The sequence below is a fragment of the Scophthalmus maximus genome, chromosome 4, assembly GCF_022379125.1.
Source record: "Scophthalmus maximus strain ysfricsl-2021 chromosome 4, ASM2237912v1, whole genome shotgun sequence".
Taxonomy (NCBI): Eukaryota; Metazoa; Chordata; class Actinopteri; order Pleuronectiformes; family Scophthalmidae; genus Scophthalmus; species Scophthalmus maximus.
Genome location: NC_061518.1, coordinates 1,147,179 through 1,156,143, shown reverse-complemented (window position 1 = coordinate 1,156,143; position 8,965 = coordinate 1,147,179).

Here is an 8,965-nt window from a genome sequence, read left to right as displayed (position 1 = left end):
AACCAGATCCACATCAGGAAGTATGTTAGTACCAGATCCACATCAGGACGTCTGTTAGAACCAGATCCACATCAGGACTTCTGTTAGAACCAGATCCACATCAGGACTTCTGTTAGAACCCGATCCATCTCAGGACGTCTCACAGGACCAGATCATATACCCCCATATTTACAGTCTTTGGGGTCTCTCTGTCTCTGCCTGTGGTCCACAGAGGGCCACGTCCTCCCAGCAACACAGACCATCTGTCCGTTGTTTGTTTGTGGGTGAAACTGCTGATTAAAAACACGTTCCACATCAGGAAGTATATTAACAACATGTCGATGAAAATATTTCATTTCTTTTTAGAAATAATGAGTCGAGCTTTTAACGAGCTCGAGCAGTGAACCGACAACGACGTCACATGACCTGAGTTTAACAACGTAAATGTGTTGATTTCCTCATGTGGATCTGATTCTGAGAGACGTCCTGCTGTGGATCTGGTACAGAGAGACGTCCTCATGTGGATCTGGTTCTGAGAGACGTCCTGATGTGGATCTGGTTCTCAGAGACACCCTCATGTGGATCTGGTCCTGAGAGACGTCTTCATGTGGATCTGGTCCTGAGAGACGTCTTGATGTGGATCAGGTTCTGAGAGACGTCCTGATGTGGATCAGGTCCTGACAGAAGTCCTCATGTGGATCTGGTCCTGAGAGACATCCTGATGTGGATCTGGTGCCGACAGATGTCCTCATGTGGATCCGGTGCAGAGAGACGTCCTGATGTGGATCAGGTCCTGACAGACGTCCTGATATGGATCAAGTCCTGACAGAAGTCATGATGTGGATCAGGTCCTGACAGACGTCCTGATATGGATCAGGTCCTGACAGACGTCCTGATGTGGATCTGGTTCTCAGAGACACCCTCATGTGGATCTGGTCCTGAGAGACGTCTTGATGTGGATCAGGTTCTGAGAGACGTCCTGATGTGGATCAGGTCCTGACAGAAGTCCTCATGTGGATCTGGTCCTGAGAGACGTCCTCATGTGGATCTGGTCCTGAGAGACGTCTTGATGTGGATCTGGTCCTGAGAGACGTCCTCATGTGGATTTGGTTCTGAGAGACGTCCTGATGTGGATCTGGTGCAGAGAGACGTCCTCATGTGGATCTAGTTCTGAGAGACGTCCTGATGTGGATCTGGTTCTCCGAGACACCCTCATGTGGATCTGGTCCTGAGAGACGTCTTGATGTGGATCTGGTCCTGAGAGACGTCCTCATGTGGATTTGGTTCTGAGAGACGTCCTGATGTGGATCTGGTTCTGAGAGACGTCCTGATGTGGATCTGGTTCTCAGAGACACCCTCATGTGGATCTGGTCCTGAGAGACGTCTTGATGTGGATCTGGTCCTGAGAGACGTCCTCATGTGGATTTGGTTCTGAGAGACGTCCTGATGTGGATCTGGTTCTCAGAGACACCCTCATGTGGATCTGGTCCTGAGAGACGTCTTGATGTGGATCTGGTCCTGAGAGACGTCCTGATGTGGATCTGGTTCTCAGAGACACCCTCATGTGGATCTGGTCCTGAGAGACGTCTTGATGTGGATCTGGTGCAGAGAGAAGTCCTGATGTGGATCTGGTGCAGAGAGACGTCCTGATGTGGATCTGGTGCTGAAAGACGTCTTCATGTGGATCTGGTCCTGAGAGACGTCTTGATGTGGATCAGGTTCTGAGAGACGTCCTGATGTGGATCAGGTCCTGACAGAAGTCCTCATGTGGATCTGGTCCTGAGAGACGTCCTGATGTGGATCTGGTGCCGACAGATGTCCTCATGTGGATCCGGTGCAGAGAGACGTCCTGATGTGGATCAGGTCCTGACAGACGTCCTGATATGGATAAAGTCCTGACAGAAGTCATGATGTGGATCAGGTCCTGACAGACGTCCTGATATGGATCAGGTCCTGACAGACGTCCTGATGTGGATCAAGTCCTGACAGAAGTCCTGATGTGGATCAGGTCCTGACAGACGTCCTGATATGGATCAGGTCCTGACAGACGTCCTCATGTGGATCAGGTCCTGACAGACGTCCTGATATGGCTCAGGTCCTGACAGACGTCCTGATGTGGATCAAGTCCTGACAGAAGTCCTGATGTGGATCAGGTCCTGACAGACGTCCTGATATGGATCAGGTCCTGACAGACGTCCTCATGTGGATCAGGTCCTGACAGACGTCCTGATGTGGATCAGGTTCTGAGAGACATGTTGATGTGGATCAGGTTCTGACAGATGTCCTGATGTGGATCAGGTCCTGACAGAAGTCCTTATGTGGATCAGGTCCTGACAGACGTCCTGATGTGGATCAGGTCCTGACAGACGTCCTGATGTGCATCAGGTTCTGTTACACTTTGGACTCCACATTAACTCTCAGCTCTGAGGTTGTTGAATCAAAGATGTGAATCAGGAAACACCTATTGTCACTGGGACACGTATTTACAGATAGACTAAAGTCTGGATTCTAAACTACAGTCCCCCGCCCCCCAGCCCCTCTCGCCCCTCCTCAGCATCGTGATCTGTATAAAATGCAGAGCATCACTGATACAGTGTCTGTACTCCTGTTGATCCTGGGCTCTGAAGCCGGACAAAGGCTGGATTTGTGTCTGTGGTGGTGGTGGGGAGGGGGGTCGGTTCACCCAGAACTCTGTGTTCTGTCTTACTTTTTGCTGCAGAGTAAATAATGGAGAACTGCCAGGGAACTGTGTGTGTGTGTGTGTGTGTGTGTGTGTGTTGTTCATAGACTCGGGTCATGTGACCACAGTGTCCCAGTGTGTAAGCAGCAGTGATGTAACTGTTTAATCAGCTGATGAAAATTATAATAAAACCATAATAGTGATGAATAAAATACAGGCGTGTCTTTCTTCCTCATTCAGATGGTCACATGATCACAGAGAAGCTTCATTATCAAGAGTGAGTGCTGCCACTGCCTTTGAGCAAGGTGCTGATTAGAGAGACATGGGGGGAGTTGTGAGAGGGGGACACACTCATCATACACCAGCTGGTCATTGGCCTACTGGTCCCTGGTCTTCTGGTCCTTGGTCCACTGGTCCAATGGTCCTTGGTCCACTGGTCCCCTGGTCCTTGGTCTTCTGGTCCCCTGGTCCCCTGGTCCTTGGTATTCTGGTCCTTGGTCATCTGGTCCCTGGTCTTCTGGTCCTTGGTCCAGTGGTCCAATGGTCCAATGGTCCTTGGTCCACTGGTCCCCTGGTCCTTGGTCTTCTGGTCCCCTGGTCCTTGGTCATCTGGTCTTCTGGTCACTGGTCCTCTGGTCCTCTGGTCCTTGGTCTTCTGGTCATTGTTTCTCTGGTCATTGGTCCTCTGGTCTTTTGGTCATTGGTCCTCTGGTCTTCTGGTCCTCTGGTCCTCTGGTCCACTGGTCCTCTGGTCTTCTGGTCATTGGTCTTCTGGCCTTCTGGTCCTCTCGTCCACTGGTCCGCTGGTCCTCTGGTCATTGGTCCTCCGGTCTTCTGGTCCACTGCTCCTTTGTTTTTTGGTCACTTTCGAACCATCACACCAGTGTCCGGACCAAGGCTCGTGTTTTTGTTACATTGTTTACATTTGATCTGGTTATTTTAGGTTTCACATTGCAACTTTGCAAGCGCAGTAAAGAACTTTACATGACAAACCTGCGTCCTGTCATCATCACCTACATGGGTTGGGTTTCCCGCTCCTTCACTCTGATTGGTTTGTAGACGGGCGTGCGCCTGACGTTGTCAATTCGGAGAGAAAGACTTTTCTTTATGGTTCTTTTTCTTCTTCTATGATAGCTACCAGCCTCAACTTCCTGTAATTGGTCCGAAAGTCTGAACCATCCCCCAAAAAATGTTCACACTGCTCAGGAACCAAACCATGGTTCTGTTGGTCATACCAAATTTTGGTCCAGTGGTTTGGACTGTGGTCTGAGGAAACATTCACACCTGCAAAGTCCGAAGGTCCGGACCAATCAAGGCGAGTGTGAAAGTGCACAATGTTCGAGGAGAACTAAAACTCTAACTGTGAACAATAAGTGAAATCAAAGTTGGAGCTTTGAGACAGAGCTAAACAATGCTGCTGGTGACATCTGAGACTGAGGTTGTGATTTACAGCAGCCTTAGAACTGGTGTCAGACCGGGTGTCAGATCCGTTTACAGACCCATTTACAGACCCGTTGACAGACCCGGTGACAGACCCGTTTACAGACCCGTTGACAGACTTGGTGACAGACCGGGTGTCAGACCTGTTTACAGACCCGTTGACAGACCCGGTGACAGACCGGGTGTCAGACCCGTTTACAGACCCGTTGACAGACCCGGTGACAGACCGGGTGTCAGACCCGTTTACAGACCCGTTTACAGACCCGTTGACAGACCCGGTGACAGACCGGGTGTCAGACCCGTTTACAGACCCGTTGACAGACCCGGTGACAGACCGGGTGTCAGACCCGTTTACAGACCCGTTGACAGACCCGGTGACAGACCGGGTGTCAGACCCGTTTACAGACCCGTTGACAGACCCGTTGACAGACCCGGTGACAGACCGGGTGTCAGACCCGTTTACAGACCCGTTGACAGACCCGGTGTCAGACCCTTTGACAGACCCGGTGTCAGACCCGGTGACAGACCCTAGCTGGTAGGAAGTGTGACTCTCTGGCTTCAGAGTTGATACCAGCTGCTTGTTGACTGTTTCCTGTCTGTGTTTCCAGGTAACGTAACACGTCCTCTGGTGTTTTTCACAGTGGCTTTATCCCGTCTTAACACGAAACATTAGGTCAGATTGTTTTTTGGAAAGGTCCGGTTCAATCCTGCTAAAGCTGTCTACTATCTTGGTACACTCCACCTCCGTTTGTTAAAACCTACTACTACTGCCAATCTGCTTAGCGGCTCACCTACTGCCTCGCCATCCAGAACATTAGGGTTTGGAACAGCAACCGTGACAAGTAGTATTTCCACCTCAACAACAACAACAACAACAACAGCGTCGCTTGTCACAGCGGCCTTTACATAAGAGCCCTTAATCCAGGACTCTTTGTTTTCACAGCAGATTATTCCTGAAAGTGAACACACAACAAGAGGACTGAATCTTACCTCACCTGTGTAGTAAGAGACAAAGCCGCTCTGACCTCTGGTCAACAACGCAGCGGGTCACAATGAGGTCATCAAGAGAAACAATGTGTGGGAGAAGAAGGTGTGTCTCGCAGATGTTTCACACAAACACACACGGACGCCATCCTCGCAGTAAATGTGAGTATACAAAGAAACTATGTCCAAAAGGTGACTGATCAAGTTCTCCACACGTTCTGCACACGTTCTCTACACGTTCTCCACACCGTCTCCACACATTCTCCACGCATTCTCTACATGTTCTCTACACATTGTCTACATGTTCTCTACATGTTCTCTACACGTTCTCCAAACCTTCTCCACACATTCTCTACACGTTCTCAACACCTTCTCCACACATTCTCTACATGTTCTCCACACATTCTTTACACATTGTCCATATGTTCTCTACACATTGTCCACACGTTCTCAACATGTTCTCTACACGTTCTCAACATTTTCTCTACATATTCTCTACATGTTCTCCACATGTTCTCTACAAGTTCTCTACATGTTCTCTACATGTTCTCCACACATTCTTTATACATTGTGCATATACGTTCTCTACACATTGTCCACACGTTCTCTACACATTGTCCACATGTTCTCAACATTTTCTTTACATGTTCTCTACATGTTCTCTACATGTTCTCCACACGTTCTCTACACATTGTCCACATGTTCTCAACATTTTCTCTACATGTTCTCTACATGTTCTCTACATGTTCTCCACACGTTCTCTACAAGTTGTCTACATTTTCTCTACATGTTCTCCACACATTCTCCTCACATTGTACACACATTCTCAACATGTTCGCTCTACACATCGTCTAGACGTTCTATACATGTTCTCTACACGTTCTTTACATGTTCTCAACCATGACAGAATGCGGTGTCATAACAAGGTTGTCCAGGGACAAGATTGTGATGCGGGAAAGGTCTTGGTGTCTCGGTCAGGATGGTGTTGGGGGACAGGTCTTGGTGTCTCAGTCAGGATGGTGTTGGGGGACAGGTCTTGGTGTCTCAGTCAGGATGGTGTTGGGGGACAGGTCTTGGTGTCTCAGTCAGGATGGTGTTGGGGACAGGTCTTGGTGTCTCAGTCAGGATGGTGTTGGGGGACAGGTCTTGGTGTCTCAGTCAGGATGGTGTTGGGGGACAGGTCTTGGTGTCTCAGTCAGGATGGTGTTGGGGGACAGGTCTTGGTGTCTCAGTCAGGATGGTGTTGGGGGACAGGTCTTGGTGTCTCATTCAGGATATTGTTGGGGGACAGGTCTTGGTGTCTCAGTCAGGATGGTGTTGGGGGACAGGTCTTGGTGTCTTGGTCAGGATTGTGGTCCTGCTGATCGGGGGACAGCTTAACATGAGCTCAGTCAGACAGTATGTTGTTTACAGCTGAAGCAGTGCTGGTTAAATGAGGCGTGCACGGCGGCGTATTGTTGTTGTCCCTGTTTACTGTGGACGTGCGGCGTGTTGACAGCGTCTCAATCGAGCTGTGTCCTTGTGTCACGCCATGGTCCTCTAATGAGAGACGAAGCACAGACGCACCTCCACCTCCACAAAGGGAGCATTCTTCAGCCTCAGCAGGAAGTTGACTTTACATTGTGGCCCCCCGTCCTCCCCCTGTCCCCCCTGTCCCCCACCACCATCACCACATGAAGAAAACTGCTGAAACCAGGTCAGAGTGTTCAAACCGCAGCAGAAACATTATGTAGCAGGATGTTTTCCAGATCAGCTATGACTCATTTTCGTCTCATAGTGTGAACCCCCCACCCAGCATACACACACACACACACACACACACACACACACACACACACACACACACACACAGCCCCACCCCCTGTGTTTCTCACTTCATTCAAGGACTCTGAACAAAAACACGAGAAGTTTAATTTATAGAAAATAAATTACAGTTAAAAATAGAATTTTAAAAATGAAAACTATAATCAAATATATAAATAATCTTATTATTTAAATACATGAATTAAATATACAACGAGACAGCAGCTCTAACAGAAAAGAATCTAAAGTCCTCCTCTTCATCTCCTTGTGACCGCCCCAGAGAAGCAAAGGCACCTTGACGTCTTTGTCATGACGTCATTATCAAGTTTCTCAGTTACTTATCAACGCGTCGCAGTAATAATTTGATAATTGTCACCACGTCATTGTCCAGTCTGTTCGCCTGTTTTCCAGAGACCAGAGACTTCAAAAGGTCACTGTTGTCCGTCTCGGCCCGTCAGGTACCTCGGCTCAGTGGCCGCCCGACAGGTGTTGACTGGTTTCCGTGGTAACGGCTGCCGTGGCCCGGCCCTGAGCTCTGCGGAGGAAATCTGTGACACACTGACCTCAATCTGCAGCTCCTTTGTTCCTGTGCGCTGCTAAGTGGACCTGACCAGAGGCCCGGCGAGCGGAGCGGGTCACGCCGAGGAGGTCACGGTGACCCCGACACCCCCCCACCGTGTGTCCTGTGTTCCCAGTGTGGAACTTGTTCCGCTGTCAACTGCATGTTCCCAGGTTGTAAAGGTGACCATAGACTGTGTTTAAAATTGGACCAGTGAAGCAGATGCCAAAGTGTCTGAAGACTGTATTGTCCAATACAAATCAAAACAGACCAGAACAGACTACTGCAGACCACTACAGACCACCGCTGATGACAAACACTACGGACCACTTCAAACCACTATAGACCACTAAAGACCAGAACAGACCACTACAGACCACTATGGACTACTACAAACCACTATAGACCACTACAAACCACTACGGACTACTACAAACCACTATAGACCACTACAAACCACTACAGACTACTACAAACCACTATAGAACACTACAAACCACTACAGACTACTACAAACCACTATGGACTGCTACAAACCACTATACACCACTAAAGACCAGAACAGACCACTACAGACCACTACAAACCACAACAGACCAGAACAGACCACCACAGACCACTATGGACTACTACAAACCACTACAGACTACTACAAACCACTATACACCACTACAAACCACTATGGACTGCTACAAACCACTATACACCACTAAAGACCAGAACAGACCACTACAGACCACTACAAACCACAACAGACCAGAACAGATCACCACAGACCACTATGGACTACTGCAAACCAGTAGGGACTACTACAAACCACTATAGACCACTACAAACCATTACAGACCACTACAGACACCTAAAAAAAACACTATAGACCACTACAGACCAGAACGGACCACTTACGATTAGAACAGACCACTACAGACAACTACAAACCACAATGGACAACAACGGATAACTACAGACCACTAGAGACCACTACGGACCCCTAGAGACTAGAACAGACCAGATCAATAGAGATATGAAAACGTGTCAGACACATTCGATGACCTCAGGTCAGAGAAGTGAAGTCAGCGACATCACAGTGACATCACTTCCTGTCTGTTCTTTGTGTTTCCAGGTGCATATTGAAACATTGTGACCTCGTGACCTCGTCACTGGAGCAGATCTCAGAGTGACGATGCTCAGAACCATGTATAAAGTGTTCACAGTTCAGGGGGGCGGGGCCTCGCGGTCCCAGGTCGTGTCCTGGCTGTCAGTCTGAGGCAGCGTGTCACCAAACAAAGAACCAGTCGTGTCACAGTCTGTGTTCCTGTCGTTCCTCCGAACGGCGCTCGCTGAGCTGGACCGTTGGCTCGGAGTCGCCGGAGCCACGTTTGGCACAACGAGCTGCAATCAGACCCGGCCCGGCGAGGCGAGCGGCGAGCCACGGGGACGACAGCGTGTCTCCTGAGAGGGACACAGACTCTCACTGAGTGAATGTGATTGTGTCTTTGGACCAGAATCAGAATCTGTGT